Source organism: Cupressus sempervirens, chromosome 10, assembly GCF_028749045.1.
Source record: "Cupressus sempervirens isolate cs-2001-9-10 chromosome 10, ASM2874904v1, whole genome shotgun sequence".
Taxonomy (NCBI): Eukaryota; Viridiplantae; Streptophyta; class Pinopsida; order Cupressales; family Cupressaceae; genus Cupressus; species Cupressus sempervirens.
This window is the reverse complement of record NC_143127.1, coordinates 817,270,668-817,287,288: the sequence shown is the minus strand read 5'-3', so window position 1 is coordinate 817,287,288 and position 16,621 is coordinate 817,270,668. Positions and strand designations below refer to the sequence as shown.

The window sequence follows — 16,621 nt, the reverse complement described above, 5'->3', positions numbered from 1 at the left end:
CTTGATGAAGAAAACCCTCTACCTTCTCCTTGTCAGATTTTCACTTCCAAAAACTCTCTAACCTCAATCCAACATTGGTTCATGACCAGACATCCCTACGTATAGGAAATTAGAACTCTTTTCTTGCTTGTTATCTATCTCAAAAATTAGGGTTTCTGATGGATTAGGTAGGATACAATGTATCTACCCCATATCTTGTCTTCTCTAGAAACTTCTTCTAGAATCCATTTGAATTCACCTCCAAAATGGTTTACATAAGATTCTGTGCCTCCAGCTCCTCAATCTTATCTTCCTTCTAATTCAAAAGTTCCAAGAAAATAAACTTGTCAACTTTTATTTGGTTAATCTTTGATCTTTTTCATAATGCAACAGCTCAACATTATCAATTTACTAATGCTCAACACATATTGTGTTACTCGGCATCTACTATAAAATCACTTGGCATCACCTAGATTTTACGGGTGCTTGGCATCAACTGAAAATCAATCGACATCTACTAACTTGCTTGACACCTATTAGTTTTCTTGACATCCACTAGAAATTTCTTTTACTTGGCTCCAACTGACTTTTTTCTTGGCTTTCACTAACTTTTCTCAACACCTTCTATCAACTTGGTCAGTTTAGCAAATGAACTTTGTCCAATCTTTTCCTTCTAGACTTCCTTAGTGTAGCCAATCATTTTGTAACCTCAAAGTAGATCATCAATACATTATATTATCGTTGTCTTAACTAATTTTTACACTTCAATACATAATCAAAACTCAACCTTTCCTCTAGATACTTTTGTTACATCTTGTTGATCAAATCCTCCTCATCAATCAACTAAGTGATAGTGCTTGAAACATTTAAGTAATTGTCTTACCAACATATAGCAAGTTTAACATTAGTGATAAAAAAATGATTGAAAACACTTCTTTAATAGTTCTCTTACTCAAATGATCCTTTCAATCATATATTAACATTCTATTGTTACTTAAGAGACTAGAGTTGCTTCATCAAAAGCTTCCAATGTTTCTTTACAATAGGATCATTTGTATCTTCCAGATTTAGTTCATTGGGATAGATTTCTACAAAATATATTATTTTTGTTTGTAGAATCCCTCATTTTGGATCTAGATGATAGCATTGATTTTATTCATCTTCTCTTTGATGAAGGTGACTCTTCTTTAGTTGTTGCGAGGGAGCCTCTTGGCCCTCTTCTTCCTTCTCTACATAGTCATTCTTCACAGTTTGATATGAGTTTGGATACATTTACACAACATTTTGAGGAGATCTATTTGCCTTTTGAGGTGAAAAATGTGTCTTTTGATTATGTTCAACCATAGTTTCTAAAATATTATAGCCATTTCAAGATCTATATAGAGACCATGGAGCAGTTGTCAGAGGCATCATACATCTTGAGATTTCTTCCTACATATTCTTTTTAGGATTGGGGAGGCTTCATTCATACATCTTTAGTTATGTTTCTTCCTAAAGGTAAGAGTGTTGTTCAAAGATCATGGACCACCTTCTACACACAGTGTCGAGCATCTACCATTCACTACACACCATGGGAGGATATATATTCTCTTCCATTTCACTTTCTTGGAGATCTTCTCGGGGTCAAAGAAACTATAGTATGGTAGTTTTAATGCTTTATTAGCATATAGTTTGAGGGGGGGTTTTAATTCCCACTGGGTTTTCCCTCTTTCCTCTTTGTTTTACTTATTTTTTTGTTTTCTCCTTAGTTAGAATTAGGGGGAGGGGTGTTGGTGACTAATTCTATCTACATGTGATTGCATGATTTATGTTTCTCTCGGTGTAAATAGATATTTATTATTTACACTTAAGTTTACTTAAGTTAATACATTACTTTATTATTTATTAGGTTGAAAATTAGGAGTTTGCCTACCTTTATGAGTTGTCATGTTGACAACACAAAAGTACGCAACTCTAATTTAGCACATGGTGTCTACAACACTAGAGTTTGCATTATTAGCTGAGTTGTCATGTAGACAACATAGTTATTTGCACTCTTAATTAAGCATGTGGTGTCTACAACATTATTTTTCATGCTATATCTTTGTAGGTTTATCTTCTGATCATTGCACTTACTCCTACGCTTAATGGAGGATAACCCACACCTGTTGGACATGTGCCCAGCTATATCACTTATCATGTTGCTAACTTCTAAGCATTCTAGAAGCATTCCAGAGGCCTTTATATGCAGGCACTCCTGGTGTACTTGTACATTGAATTGAATATTATATTATTATTTTGATTATACTCTAGTCTATTTTGTGCTTGCATTTGAGTTCCTTAGTCTTGGGTGAATTTTTCCCTAAGGAAAATTCTTACAATTTCTTTCCATAATTTATAGATAGGTAGTTGTTTAACTTTAGCTTTAATGATGAATGATTACCCACATGTGCAACTCTCTATTGAGAACAATAGATCAACCTAGTCTCATTTCATAGTTATTCACCATGACAGTCATTTAATTGTCAAATTTAACATTGTGTTTTCCTCTCCAGATCCCTCTTTAGATTTAGTTTTGATTTGGCAACTCGACTTTGAGAGGCCATAACTCGATCATTTGGACTCCAAATTAGGTGCAATTTTTTTTAATGTTAGGTATAATTTCTTGAACTTTTTAGTGGTGTAGCTTTGTTCTAGTTTTGGTGCATGGATTTGTCAGAAATAACATTTTTTTGGCGACTGTACTTATCCAATCTTGCATTTTGCAACTTCAAATGCTCTGTACGGGCTCATCTAGACTCCTTTTTAGGTTCCATTTTTTTTGAAAGTGTATATTTTTTCATCTACTTTCTAGATCTACAATCAAATTGTAGGCTTGTGTGGATAAAAATACCACTTTCAGAAATAGTTCCTATTTTGCATTATATTGCTTCACAATTGTTGTATTTTTGAGCTACATTGTAAAATTCCAGATTTGTACTCTCTAAGGAGGTTGTACACAAAAAAATCAAAAGCCCACTTTGTCCATTTTGACAAGTCACCTATTGTAAACGCACTACATATAAAGTGCCAAAATCTTTCATTTGGGGGGGGGGGGATTTTTTGATTGAGTAAAAAGGGGGGGTGTGTACTATGTTTTATGTCTCCTTGATATTGCACTCTTACATTATGGGTTCTTTTTCAAAGTTGACTCATAATTATGCTGCTCGGAAAGAAAATATAAAGGAACCATTGGTAGAAAAAGGTTTACTGTGTTATGCAATTGGTGTAGCAAAGAAACCTCTTGCTGATGTTGATGAGGCTTGAAAAGAAGACAAAGAATCCAAACAAGAGATGACCCTAGGAACCTTGTTGAAAAATATCTCTGATCCTGTCAAATATCTTGTTAGGAAACTTACCGATCCAATAGAGGTCTAGGCTAAACTTGAAGCATTGAATGGGATAGTAGATGAAGACATGGCCTACACTATTGAGGATAAACTTCTCAAGTTGGATCCTAGGAATTTCAACATCATCAAAGACTATCTTACCCAAGTAGACATATATAGGGCACAACTTAAGGATTGTGGTGAACCCATCAAGGATGGAAAGATGATCAAACATATTATTACTCATCTTCCACCTGAGTATGCTCCTTTTTCTTCCAATTATAATACTCACAAATTACCAATGGGCAGTGCCTACATTAAGCCTTCATTTGAGAAATTTTCAAAAATGCTAATCTTAGAACATGATAATTTAGTGAGTATGCGGATTCTCAAAACTTCCAAGACCAAATCCTTGGTAGCTAATGAAGGTAATTCAAGTGGCATAAAATCCAACAAGAAGCAGAAGTAGTGGAAGGCTAAGCCACAAGATGACACACAACAATCCTCCTCTAAACAACAATCTTCCTCACATCAATCTTCTTCCACTTAAAAATCTTCTTCACAACAAGGAAAGTCTTCTTCCAAAAATAATAAGAAGGGTAAAAATTCCAACAAAAGGGAGAAGAAAACTTGTTCATATTGCAAGAAGAATGGTCATGATGAACATGAGTGTAAGGATAAGAAGATTGATAAATTGGTAAAATGAGGAAACATAAAATTGATGTACCAAATTCCTATAAGGACAAGGGATCTTCAACCACTTTAAAACGTAAGGGACAAGCTTTAGTTGCAAGTACAAATGATGCTGAGGAATGGGTTCTTGATTTAGGAGCAACACATCATATGGGTGCTTTTAAGGGAGCAATTTTCCTCTTTGGAATAATCAAATGTACCTTGAATCTATGTGGGTAATGACATTCAAGTGGAAGTTGAAGGGAAAGGAAATGTTGAGTTGGAAAATGATGTCTTCAAAGATGTTCTTCATGTTTCTAATCTTAGCACCAACCTTCTCTCCATCTACCAAATAACTCACTATAAATGTGGCAAAAAAGTGGAGTTCCTCCTTGATACAGTTGTGAAAAATCTCAAAGATGATTCTATGGTGGTGGTTGGAAAGGATAATCTATAGTGGTGGTTGGAAAGGCTAATCATTAGACAAGACTTTATTCTTTCACATTTTGTGCCTAAGTCCACTTCCATTTCCTTTTTGACTCATTCAAATACACAAAGTAAACTATGGCATGAGAGATTTGGACATCTCAATTATCTCTACCTTCAACAACTCAACAACAAGGATATGGTCATTGGTCTACCTCAAGTGAAGTATTCAGAGGGTGTATGTCTAGGTTGTGAAGTAGGCAAGCATCCTAAAGAGAAATATGACAAGGGGAAGTCTTGGAAGGCTACTGTTGTTCTAGAATTGGTTCATAATGATGTAGCTGGCCCATTTCTAGTACCATCCTTTGGTAAGGCCCACTATGTTCTAACCTTTATTGATGACTTTTCACGGTACACTTGGGTCTTTTTTCTTGCTCATAAGAGTGAAGTATTTGATAAGTTCATCATTTTCAAAGCTCAAGTTGGGAAAAAAATTAGGGAAAGCCATCGAGATTCTACAAACAGATAATGGTAGGGAATATGTCAACTCTAGGCTTATAGACCTTTGCACTCATGAGGGTATTGATCTTCAACATTCAGTTGTATACACACCACAGCAGAATGGTGTCGCTGAAAGGCAGAATAGAACCCTTAAGGAAATGACCACTTGTATGCTTCAACATAAGTCTCTAGATCAAGTGTTTTGGGTAGAAGCCATGTGTTGTGCCAATTACATCCAAAATAGAAGTCCCCATAAGGCCTTATATGGAATAACACCTTTTGAGGCATGTTGTGGCAGAAAACCAAGTGTAAAGCACTTTAAAGTTTTTGGTTGTCCAACATGGGCAAGGATACCTCCACAAAAGTGAAAGGCATTAGAACCTCAAAGAAAACCATGCATATTTATTGGATATATTGACCATCTCAAGGCATACAAACTAATGGATCTAGAGACTCATGAAATATTTTATAAGAGGAGTGTTCACTTTGAAGAAACTTGTCCAAGTTTGGCTTCTTCAACTCCTCCTCCTTCCTCCTTCACAAACAATGATCATAGTGATGATAGTGACTCGGAAGATGAGATTCCTTCAACTTTGACTCATAGGACACCACCTTTGTAGGGTCCACAAATAGTTGAGGAAATTCCTTCTTCTTCCACTAAACCTTGTTGGGCACAACAAACTCTTGATTTAGCAGGTTCATTGGTGGGGAATTCCTCATACACTTGGAGGACACGATCACAACAAAAATTATTTCCACATGCTTATATTTCCATTGCTTCAGATCCATAGTCATTTAAGGAAGCATCAAGGATTCTAGAATGGGACAAGGCTATGGACGAAGAATATAACTCTTTGATGAAAAACAACACTTGGGACTTAGTTCCCTTTCCTAAGGGAATAAAGGTGGTTCAGTGTAAGTGGATCTATCAAACCAAATTTGTAGAGGATGGAAGTGTGGATAAGCATAAGGTCAGACTAGTTGCCAAAGGTTTCTCACAGCTTCCAAGTATTGACTATACAGAGACTTTTGCACCCATCACCAAGATGAACTCCATTCACCTGACACTAGCTATTGTTGCATCTCATGGTTGGGTTGTACACCAGATGGATGTAAAGAGTGCTTTTTTGAATGGTGATCTTCACAAGGAGATTTATATTGAGCAACCACAGGGGTTTGTACAAGATTCTACTATGGTTTTCAGATTGAAGTCTATCTATGGTCTTAAGTAGGCTCCTCGGGCTTGGTATGCCAAGATGAATTCCTTCCTACTCTCAGCAAGATTCACTAGGTGTCATTCTGATTCGAATATCTACATTCTTCAAGAGGATGACTCACACTTGATACTCGTGCTTTATGTAGATGACTTGATTATTACAGGAAGCACTTCATCCATCATTGCCAGTGCCAAGACCTCTTTGTAGGAAAAATTTTCTATGACAGACTTGGGTTTGCTACATTATTTCTTTGGTATTGAGAACACATAGTCTTCAATAGGTATCACACTTTCTCAACCCAAGTATGCTCTTGACTTGCTTTCTAGATTTCACATGAGTGACTGCAAGCCTACTCCTACTCCTTTTCGTTCAGGTGTCAAGTTAGAGGCCAAGTGTACCACTCCACTTGTTGATGCTACATTGAATAGATAGTTAGTTGGGAGTCTCATTTACTTGACACATACACACCCTAATATAGATTTTGCAGTTGGCATGGTTTCTCACTTCATGCAAGAAACACATGAGCTTCATTGGAAGGCTGCCAAGCACATCTTGCATTACATATAGGGTACACATACACATGGGATACACTATGCAACATGTACATGACTTCAATTGGTTGGATATACAAACTCAGACTATGCAGGGGACCTTGATTCTCGCAAGTATACTTTAGGATATATCTTTCACCTTGGTTCCAACCCTATTTGTTGGTAGAGTAAGAAGAAAAATAATGTTGCTCTTTCTTCCACTAAGGCTGAGTATCGAGGAGCTGTCAATGTAGCTACAGAGGCTCTTTGGTTATAGCACATCCTAAAGGAGTTTGGAATTGATCTACCTAAACATGTTGTCATTAATTGTGAAAATAAAAGTGCTATTGATATCTCTAAGCATTCAGTTCAACATCAATAGACCAAGCACATTGAGGTTCATATGCAATACATCAGACAGTTGATACATGAGCAAATCATTGCATTACAGTATTGTCCTACAACAAAACAGGTCACTGATATCTTCACCAAACCCTTCATTAAGGTCAAGTATATTCATTTGGGAGATCTCTTGAGGGTGCAGGATGTTGCAGAAAGGGGAGTCCCTTGACTTCTCTCTTCTTTCTTCTGGGAGGGATCATTTCCTCATCTGAAGTCTTCTTCTCTCTAATCTTCTTTGTTGTACGCATCTCTCTTTTTGGAGGAGGGTTTTTCCCATGAGGTTTTCCCTCTTTCTCCGCTTTATGAGAGATTGCATTGTATTATTGTATGTAGAGCATTTCTTTTGTACATGGGTACTTAACATGGCCTATTAGCTAGGAACCATTATGCATTTGTGAGCTTAAGTGCATTCCCCTAAGTTGCACTTAAGGGGGGGTGTTGGTATAAATAGATATTTACTATGTACACTTTACTTAAGTTTACTTAGGTTAATGCATTATTTTATTATTTATTAGGTTGACACTTAGGAGTTTGCATACCTTTATGAGTTGTCATGTTGACAACACAGAAGTACACAACTCTAATTCAGCACATGGTGTCTACAACACTGGAGTTTGCATTATTAGCTAAGTTGTCATGTAGACAACACAGTTATTTGCACTCTTAATTAAGCACATGGTGTCTACAACATTATTTATCTTGCTACACCTTTGTAGCCTTATCCTCTCATCATCACACTTACTCCTGTGCTTAATGGATTATAACCCACACCTGGTGGACATGTGCTTGGTTGTATGACTTATCATGTTGCTAACTTCTAGGCATTCTAGAAGCATTCTAGAGGTCTTTATATATAGGCAATCCTAGTGTACTTGTACATTGAATTGAATACTATATTGTTATTCTAATCATACTCTGGTCTATTTTGTGCTTGTGTTTGAGTTCCTTGGTCTTGGGTGAATTTTTTCCTAAGGGAAATTCTTACAGTTTCCAACTCTACACTAAGTCTATTTCTTTCCATAATTTACAAATAGGTAGTTGTTTAACTTTAGCTTTAACGATGAATGATTACCCACATGTGCAACTCTCTATTGAGAACAACAGATCAACCTAGTCTCATTTCATAGTTATTCACCATGATTTCTTAAATGAAACAATAGTTAAGATTGTATAAATCATGCATATGAATGCAGATTAAAATCAATCAATGAGAAAGAGATTTTTTTGTTTTAGCAGCTTTGTTTACTCTGCTTTTTGATTTGCAATTTGGCTTCACTCTTTTAGTAGATTCTTAATTTATTTTGCAACTTTAGGTTGCAAAATCTTATAGATTGAACTAAAGATAAATTAGGGTGACTAACTATTATTTACTCTTAGGGATGCCCTTTCTTTATGATATTCATTTTTAAATTCTACAAGAACAAGTAATTTCTGGATGTATTTACACAACTACAATTTTAAGGATGACAAATTGTTGAAAAGGCTACTTGATTTTTTTCCTAAATTAGTGGGACAATGAATGACTTTTATAAATTTATGACTTCTATGAATGAGTTGCAATCAACAGTTCCATAGAATAAGCAACATCCACATTTTTAGATCTCACAAAACACATATCTTCAACCTAGGGCCTACATATAAGAGTAAGAGGGCTAATTTTATCTCATTCCTCTATTTCATGTCTTCCATTTGTGTTCTAGTTTCTATTTCATTTGTTCAGTTTGGAATAATTGAGTTTCTACAGAATTATTCTCTTCAATTTTGTAAACATTTGAATTTTCAAGATTTGTTATTTTTTCATAGATCTCTTATCACTCAATGTAGGACCTCCTGTTGACTGAACTATTGATCTCCTTTATAACCTAAATATTTTGAATCTCTATTATGCTCTGGGTTGGTGCTGATTTTATGAATAAATATATGGATTTTTCTATGAAATCAGAAGATGGTCTTTAAGTGCATAATCTTAATCAGACTATTTAAATATTATAAGCACTCTATTTAAAATGTATTAATAAGACATACATTTTTCATGAAGCACCAACCATTTTGTCATTATGTTAGATTCACTTTGTTCCAATTGTCTTTTAGTTTTTTTAAGAATACAACCTACTCAAGCCTCACCAAATTTTCATTTATATCCCTTTGCAGGCTGGAGAGTTTTTTTAAATTCATTTTGGACTCCCTTTATTCTAATTATCTTAATTTAATGATACATAGAAGGTGTGTTGTTTGGAAAAAAAATTATGCATCTATTTCTAAATTCCAATTAGTTCTCTACATTTTACATTTTAGACTCACTTTATTGTAATTGTCTTTCATGTAGTTCTCTTAAAGTGGATGTTGATTATAATGTAGGACAAATGATGGATGTTAATTATAAAAATTAAATTTTAACATCTAAATTTTAGATTTTTCACAAAAAAAAAAATTTAAAAAAAAGATATGAATTTTTATATGTATGTAAATTTATTTTCATTTTAGATTATTCTTTCAACAATATGTTAAAAATAAATTTAAAAAATAAATTTAATTTAGAAGCATACAAAAAGTTAGACATATTTTAATAATTATAATCATAATCATTTAAAATTAAAATAATAACAATTAATCTTTATCCCTAAATATCAAAACATATTAAATTTAATTTAGAAACATACTAAAATGTCAAAAGAATATCAAGTCGCATAAAATTAAATTTAAAACATCAAAATTTATATATCAAATTTAATTCCCAAATGCACTAAATTTATTTATTCAAATATAATTTTGAAATGCACTAAATTTATTTGAGAATCATAAATTGAATTTTGAATGCTAAATACAACACATTGTTTATAATAAATGATCTTTTATGCCATGAAATTTAGAAAGTACATTAATTTTTGAAAAAATTATAATAGAAACATATCTTAACAATTTAATAAAATATTTTTTTCTAAGAGAAAATCTAATTTTTTTTAAAGTGTATATAATTGAAAGATTTGTTTGAAAATTAGAAATTATAAAATATATTAAAATAATAATAATACAATCAATGCATTATACAACTTCTAAAACAATGTGAACCCAAGATAAAAATAATTTTTGTGAATCCTTATAAATAAAATTGCATCAAATATTTTATATTTTGATGTTGTTTGGGTGAAAGTTTTGATCAAAATTGTGAAGAGTTGGGATATTTCCTAAATAACTTGAATGAAAAATATATATTTTGATTGTATTAATTGACATTTATGTGATAACACAAATCTTTATATTTTCAAAGAGAATTTGTTACAATATACTTATTATTTTTTAAGAATACCTAAAGTATTTAATATATCCAATATGTGGTAACGATATATTAAATATTACAATTATCATAATCTCCTTTATGACCTTTGACTTATGTTTTATTTTAACCTCAACGATCAAACTTGTAAGGTAGTATAAACCAAAACTCTAATTTAACCTTGGATTTAGATCTTATTACTTGAATACCAGATTTTGATCACATTAATTATCATTTTTGTACAATACAAAGTTCTTTAATTTAAATGAATCTATTGTACTAAACACATTTTTGAAGTGAATATATAATATATCATAAAATATTAGATATTTAATAACTAAATTTTATCATTACAGATTAACTATAATAAAAAATAATAACATCTTTCATTTTGTGTTGTGACTAAGTTACTAACTTTTATATGTATATATATACACATATATACATATATGTAAATATATGTATATATATACATATATATACATATATGTAGATATGTAGATATATGTATATATATACATATATATATATATATATATATATATATACACACATATATATATACATATATACATATATACATATATACATATGTATATATATATATATATGTATATACATATATGTATATATATACATATGTATATGTATATGTATATATATACATATCTATACATATACATATATATACATGTGTATACATATGTACATATATATACATATGTACGTATATATATATATATATATATATATATATATATATATATATATATATATATATATACAATATTCTTACATACACTTACATACATATATTGAATTTTGAGTAAATGAAAACTATGTCATTTTAAGATATTCAATTATTTCTCATATTAATAATTCTACTTGGTTTGTGTGTGTGTGTGCGTGAAATAATTGAATATCTTAAAATGACATAGTTTTCATTTAATTTGTATCGTGGATATATAATAAGGTTCCAATATGCAATAAAAATATGATAGAATATTCGATCATATTTTTATCCATAAAATGGAACTAAACTATAAAAAATGAATTTAATTTAAATATATATAAGAAGTGTACAAAATAAAAACAAATATATAGTATAATAAAAATTATATATATATATATATATATTCAAAAAAATTCTATTTTTTCTAAATAAAATCGAACTATAAAAATATTGTGGCTGTACCAAAAAAATGCACTTCTAAATCCAAAAAACAACATTATAACAAGGTTTGGAGGAAAAAAGAAAATTTGAACGCAAGAAAAGCTCTTTCATATGTTACGAGTTATTCTTCTTTAAGAGAGTTTTTCTTCAGTGAGAAGGATGGGATGATAATAATGAGACCAAGACTGAACATACTGAGATTGCGATCCTAGAGGAAATCAAAATTCCAAAGTCACTGTTACCTAGCTATTTGACTCCAACTTTTTTTATTCTAGTAGTTGAACATTTAGTTTGGTTATGATGAAAAAGAATATTTTGATATCCATGGATCTTTGATTGATCCGATTAGATAGATCGGTCTAATCCTTTAAAAAAATCTACATTCTGTTTCGCCGTCTTGAATGGAAAATATGGTCATTTTATTATTCATTCCAAATTCAAATTACGAGAATGTGCACAATTCCTTTCCTGGCCTAGGGTATTCATAGGAGAGGTTTAGAGCGTATATAGTAAATAGATTTTTTTATTAAAAAATATATAAATGAGAGTTGAAAGATCCTTCAACTCTGGTGAATATAATGATAGAACGAATCACACTTTTACCACTAAACTATACCTGCCACAATTTCATTGTATCATACAGATCGATTTTTTGTCCAATAGGAAAAAGAAAAAGTAATTTTTAGATTCTAATATTAAGAATCTAATACAAGTTCCAATCATCATATTTTAATATTCCTGAAAACTTAATAAGAGATAGTATAGTTTCTTTTCACTTCTTCCATCCCTTACCTTATTGTTTTGTTTTTACTCTTACAAGAAAAACCCTTAATCAATATTGTAGGGAATACTCCATGACTAATAGTATGATTTTCTTTAGTAACTAGTCTATTTATAGATAGTTGTTATGATTACTAGCACATTCTTTACAATAATTCAAGTAATTTGGAATTAGTTTTTCTTTATGACAGATATAGAAAATAAAAATGATCCACTCTTACTCTTTGAAATCTCTTTTTTACCCTTCAATATGATCTATACATTTTCAATCTAATCTAGAACATCTCATCCAGATTATAATCTGAAATAGTTGGAATTAAAAAAAAAAATATAGCAAGTGCTTATCTATTAATCTTATATGTATGTGTGTGTGTGTGTGTGTGTGTGTGTGTGTGTGTGTAAATACATACATATACACATGTATATGTATACATAGATATATACATATATATATATATATATATATATATATATATATATATATATATATATATATATATATATACACATATATATATATATATATATATATACATATATATATATATATATATATATATATATATAAGCTGAAAGACATCCTTCTTGAGGCATCTATTTTCATAAATTATCTCAGTATAGTATTTCTTGTATGGGGTAAGTCTTCATTCTCTCTCAATTGTGTCAATGCAAAATTCCACCTATATATTAACTATACATTTTGTGAGTATAGTGTTTTCCATTGCTACCTTCAGTTTATAGTAGTTTTATTTCATGAGTATAGATTTTTCCCACCTATTTTTATAAATTATGTTAGTATAGTATTTCTTGTTTGGGTAAGTCTTCATTCTCTCTCAGTTGTGTCAATGCAAAATTCCGCCTATATATTAAATGTACATTTTGTGAGTATAGTGTTTTCCATTGCTACCTTCAGTTTATAGTAGTTGTAGTTCATGAGTATAGATTTTTCCCACCTATTTTCATAAATTATCTCAGTATAGTATTTCTTGTCTGGGGTAAGTCTTCATTCTCCCTCAATTGTGTCAATGCAAAATTCCACCTATATATTAACTGTACATTTCGTGAGTATAGTGTTTTCCATTGCTACTTTTAGTTTATAGTACTTGTATTTCACGAGTATAGATCTTTCCTTTGTCGCCTTTGGTTTATTGAATCTCACAAATTTGTAAGTAAAATGTAGATGCATTCCTATATTAGTATTATAATATTACTCAAATCCTTTTTTAATTGAAACCTTATACTTGTCTCAAACTAACCCTCATCTAAACATACCCTACAACTACCTTTAGTCTTCATTAAATCTAATCTTAGTAAAGTCAAAACTTAAACTATTTAATCAATAACATTAATTTGTTTAGTCTATGATCTTGTATCTTCTTTTTTTAAGATTGATTAATAATTAATAAAAGGGATTCATTCTTTTTTAGTAGTGTTAAATTCACAACTTATTTAAAACTCCCAACTTACTTAATTTTTCTTGTTCTTTCACACGGATCTTGACTCTCAAGATCTTCACTTAGGGTCAAAGTTATGGCCTAGTATCCTAAACAATCACTTTCTTATTAGAGAAGGTTTAAAATGGAATATTGGTGATGAGTGGACAATCAAATTTAGGGTATACTTATGGATCAATTGAAAAACCACTGGACGCGACCCTTTTTGTCATATTATTAGAAGAATGAAAGACATATTTAAGAGTCTCTGTGTGGACTCTATTTCCCCTTGTGATAAGTGGAAATCTCTCAAGAAATGTGCTATGGGTGATCAAAATTCTTGTCCCGAGGGTTGAAGAATTAAAGGTTCTTCTATTAGAAGTGAGAATTTTGTTATTTCTTAGAGATGATAATTTTATTTGGATAAAATATCTTTCAAGGCCTTCCTGATAAGGAATAATGATGACATAGATTAATAGAAAATGTTTTGGAATCTAAAATTAATTACCAAGGTCATTTTTTTCTAGTGGGTTTCAGTGCATGGTAAAATTGCCACTCATGGAAATCTAATTAAAAGAGGTTTAGAATTTCCTGATCAAATGTTGTATTCTTTGTAACAAAGAGGAAGAGACTCTATAGAACTTAGTATGATATCTTGCGAGTATTAACATCTAACAGGTCTTATATATGGATATTCAACAATTCATCCTCAATTAGAAGTGCCCTTCAAAACATACTCTCATCACACACATATTTGTATTAGTTTTACATTGCACTGTGTTGATTTCTCCCATTAACTAATATGGCCAATAAGTTATGCATAATAATTTGACTTAAATGAATATCCTCCCAACAAATGATAATTTATGCATTATGTAAATTGTGTTGATTTCTCCTCTTACATTTTATGACATAGAAATTCTAGGAGACATGGATATCTCATGTGATTTAGAATCTTCGACTATTTGTGATCTTTGTCCTTGTCTTTGACTATAAAGGCAGCCATGATACCATAAAAGTGGTTCTTGGGGTTCTATCTTGCTGAATGCAATTCTTCATTGATATCAACCTTTCACTCTAGACAATACACAAGCTTGGGCAAATCCACATATGACATCAATGATTTGATATCTTATATTGTATGAAAAAATTCCATATTTCAAGTAGAAACTCTAAATTTAAAATACCAATTCATTTTACATCAAAATGGTTGACCCCTTAAAGTCAATTTAATGTTCTATTGTGCTCCAAAATGTAACGATGCCCAACTGGGAAGAACATCATTTCTACTTTGGAGAAAAGACAGAACATATAACATACATACGGGGCCATCCTCAGCAGTCTTATATACAGTTGTCCATGGCATCCCTTTTCAGTTTGCGCTTGACATGCTCTGTCTACGTTTCCGCATTTTGTCGAACAGTTGACTCGAAAGATTGAAAGCCCTCCCTCAAAAACACCATTTTGGGCGTATCCCGTAGCCACCGTGGTCCGTGAGATCACATTTTTCTGAAGCATTTTGTCAAACAGTCTCCGTGCTTTCATATCTAGCATGACACCATCTGACCGAAAATACTCTTTCATCAATTTCTGTCCAGCAACTATTTGCGAAAATCTGAGAGGTTCCTCTTCATTGTTCAATGATTTGAAAATCCTCTTCTTTCTGCGCATTTCTGTTGAAGGACAAAATCTGTTTGAATGTAACAGATCTGCTCTATATCTCTTGTGGAGGAGGGCGCGACTAGACTAAAACAGTGCATTTGGAAAATGGAAAATGCAAACACTCCACATTGAATTGCAGGTGCACCAGCCGGGAATTGAACCCGGGTCTGTACCGTGGCAGGGTACTATTCTACCAAGAATGGAGCAAAATTCAGGAAATGTTTGTAAGGAGAGAGAAAAAAGAAATAAAAGAAGAGCAATTGGAGATGCGGGGTATCGAACCCCGTACCTCTCGCATGCAAAGCGAGCGCTCTACCATGTGAGCTACATCCCCGAGCTGTGGAGGATACTCGTTTTCACTGACCTACACTGGCATGTGGTCACAAATGGAGCGCAGGGTTTTCCCAGCTCAGTGGTAGAGCGTCAGTCTTGTAAAGTGAAGGTCCGTAGTTCGATCCCGCGTGGAGGCAACTAAAGGTGGCAGCCTGTTTGCAGTGCATGATTTTGCTATGCTATGATTGCAAGTGATGCAGGAAGCAAGAGGAGGATATCTCTGATTGTAACAGTTCAATTGTTCTCGTTTACCCACTATCACCACCACCACCACCGTGTGTTTTGTTTTTGCTTGGAAGGCGATGCAAGAGCCGCGGTTTAATATTACCACGCGTGCCGCTCTCTACTCTCGAGGCGATGGACGGGACACGCGTGCCTTTCTTTGCTCGCACATCGCTTACACGCTACACGAAATTACCACTTCGTATTCCCCATTCTACACAATTTTAATATCTTTTCGGAGACATCCGATAAAATTGGAACGATACGGAGAAGATTAGCATGGCCCCTGCCCCAAGGATGACACGCATAAATCGAGAAATGGTCCAAAAAAATTTCATATTCATTTTCCCCCAAAAAAAATTCATATTAATTTTCCCCTCCCTTGACATGCATAAATCGAGAAATGGTCTAAAACAAATTCATATTCATTTACCCCTCCCTTCCCCCTTCTCGCTCATTTATTATTATTATTAGCTGATAGGCTTTTCCTTTGAGGTTGCTTGCAACCTGAATTTGTCTCACACTGGAAAATAGTTCGCAGAAAATGATTTTATGATGATAGTTTCGATTAAGTGCCTTACTAACTTAGAGTGACGCTCAAGTTAACTCCAATGCATATAAAATGGCAAAGGCTCGATGTGGATCAGGGGTGTCTATGGAAGGCTTAAT

The 16,621-nt window shown here is 32.5% G+C and overlaps 2 non-coding genes across 2 annotated transcripts; one reads left to right on the top strand and one right to left on the bottom strand.

Moving 5' to 3' along the window:
* Positions 1-15,658: 15,658 nt before the first annotated feature.
* On the bottom strand, positions 15,659-15,731 carry TRNAA-UGC (transfer RNA alanine (anticodon UGC)). The gene has a single exon. It is a non-coding gene; the product is annotated as a tRNA-Ala (tRNA).
* Positions 15,732-16,181: 450 nt separating this feature from the next.
* LOC149536447 (U6 spliceosomal RNA) lies at positions 16,182-16,285 on the top strand. Its single transcript, XR_016358282.1, has one exon. It is a non-coding gene; the product is annotated as a U6 spliceosomal RNA (small nuclear RNA).
* Positions 16,286-16,621: the final 336 nt, after the last annotated feature.